Source organism: Condylura cristata, unplaced genomic scaffold (assembly GCF_000260355.1).
Source record: "Condylura cristata isolate star-nosed mole 26May11 unplaced genomic scaffold, ConCri1.0 scaffold00026, whole genome shotgun sequence".
NCBI classification, from domain to species: Eukaryota; Metazoa; Chordata; class Mammalia; order Eulipotyphla; family Talpidae; genus Condylura; species Condylura cristata.
The window spans coordinates 5456633-5459197 of NW_004567127.1; positions in this window are offsets into that span (position 1 = coordinate 5456633).

A 2565-nucleotide genomic window follows, 5' to 3' on the forward strand; every position below is an offset into this window, starting at 1 on the left:
ATATATTTTAAAGATTTATTTATTTATTCATACAGAACTGGGATGCAGGCCAGAGATGCGGAGGGTGAGAGGATTCACCAGACAGAGCAGGGAGCAGAACAGGCAGACCGACGAAGTACACTGCTGAGGGGAGCAGCGGGTGGATCAGGAGAGGTCTGCTGAGCCATGTGGATCGAACTCCTGCCGAAGTGGCTTAAGCTTCTTAGTGCTGTGTTTTAACCCACTGCGCCACCAGGGAGGGCCAGCCTTCAATATACTTTTTAAAGATTTGTTCTATTTATTTATGCCTATAAGAGCTAGGGTGTAAGCCAGAGGAGGGGGGACTGGGGGAGGTGGTGAGCAGATTCACCAGAGACAGGGTGGGGAGCAGAACAGGTGGATCCACTGAAATACAGGGAGACAGGAGAGGTCTGCTGTGCCATGTGGGTCAGCTCCCTGGCCGGGAATTGAACTTGTACTACGTGGCTGTGCACAGCTTCATAGTGCTGCACTTTAACCCGTTACACCACCAGGGAGGGAGGGCCCTTTCAATGACATTTTTAAACCATTTGCCCAGGAACAGTTTTCTGGTTTCCTGACCAGGAAGAATGGTGTGCTAATCCATGCTCCAACTTTTAGGTGGGCAGTGCCCACTGCAATATGTCCACCACTCACGGCTATCTAGCCCTATGGGGGAACTTACAGAGGCCTCCTGTGTCTTGCCTGAAGTGCTGACTGCCTTAAGTACCTTGCATTAATTTTGGTGCAATAAAAGAAAAGGGACAGTTTTAGTTAGAGGCTGAGGTTTTGTTTTGTTGTGACAGATATGGATTTGGCCACTAATTTAGGAGGCCTGACTTTGGCCTTGTGGAGTCATTTTTATGGATTTGTGTATAGTCTAGGGAATCTGGTTTTGCCTTTATTGAATTTTCTTTGGGAGTATGTATCTGTTGGGGGAACATGGTTTTGGTTTGTGGAAGTCCTTTTTGGTTATATGTGTAGTTTAATTTCCATCCTTACTTAGAGCGTGTGATCTTGTGGGGCTTCTTGGGTATGTGTATTCTTTTGTTTTGGATACAAGAACTTTTTTTCTTAAGGCACAGCCATTTATAAGAGAGCAATCTGGAGTCACATGACAAGATGGCATCTATCCATTGAGTCTGTTCTTCCTAGAACTTTGTTTTCTTCTCCCAAATATTATTGGGAGTGTTCATGGATATTCCCTGATATCGGTTGGCTTGGACATTAAATATGTCTGCATTCTTCTCATCTTGACTAAGGTATACAAGTGGTAATTCGCCCTTGGGTTTGAGACTGAGTTATCTAAGCCACCTGACTTCCTACATCCAACTATCTTTTTCTAAGATTTTATTTATTTATTTATTTTATATAGAAAACTGGCATGTAAACCAGAGGTACAGGGGTAAGAGGATTCACCAGAGATAGAGTGGGGACCAGAACAGACAGCTCTACTGAAACACACTGCTGAGGGGAGCAGCAGGCCAGACAGGAGAGGTCTGCTGCGCCATGTGAGTCAGCTCCCTGGCTGGGAATTGGGATCCAACTCAGACAGTAGAGGGGATCACTGGGATATAACCCCTAGGCCACCAGGCAGGCCAATGCTGCTTTTCTAATGTGAGTGGCATGTACAACCGCTTTGCTTGATTAAGCTTCAGGTCTGCTCTGTTCAGTGAGGTGGAACAGAGTCAGCATCTGCACTTTGAGGTTTCACAGGCACAGTGGACACGGGACACGAGGCCACACTGTTGAAGGTTCAACAAATCAAGGTGTTAATTTTTTTGCAATCTTCACTTTGAGGAAGCTCAGAAATACTGTTTTAAGGAAATGAGAATCTTTAAAAAAAACCAAAAGGTAAGAAATTCTGACACATGCTATGACATGGATGAACAGCTGAGTCAGTCAGACATAAAACAACACACAGGATATGCACTGTGGGTCCAGTGCAAGAGCCATCTCACTGCCAGGTCTGTGCCCTCTGATACCAACTGGCTCCGACTACCCATACAAGGGGCGGGGAAGCTGGAGGCCCCCTGGACCTACTATCTCAGCCCCGGGGCTCTGAAACTTTAGAAAGCCTAAAAAGCATCCTCTACAACTAGGCAGTCAAGAAAAAAAGCCACAAAGGTTCCAATGACAACCTAGGGCTGGGGCATTGTTAAACTGTAAGGTTCATCCCCCTACACGGCTCAATCCTGGAAGACCTAGAGACAGCGTGTGCTGTTATGCCAGACACAAGAACAGGGTCAAGCAGACCAAGGAGACCCAGTCATGTATTTCAAAAGAAAGGACCCGGGAAGAGTAAAGAAATGTAACTAAATAATTTATCTGATAAAGACGTCTATCAAGTCATGGTCATAAAGACACTGACCCAAGTGGGAAGCACGATGGGCACAGCAGGAGCTTGGACAGAGACAGAAAATGAAGTTCCAAAGGGACCTGTCAGAACTGAAAGGTGCAACAGTCGATGTGCATCCATTTACCAGCTACCTGAAGCAGTCCAACCCAGTGACGGAGACTAAAGTACAGGTGGCCAAGGGCTGGGAGGGGGCAGGCTGGGGACGTCTG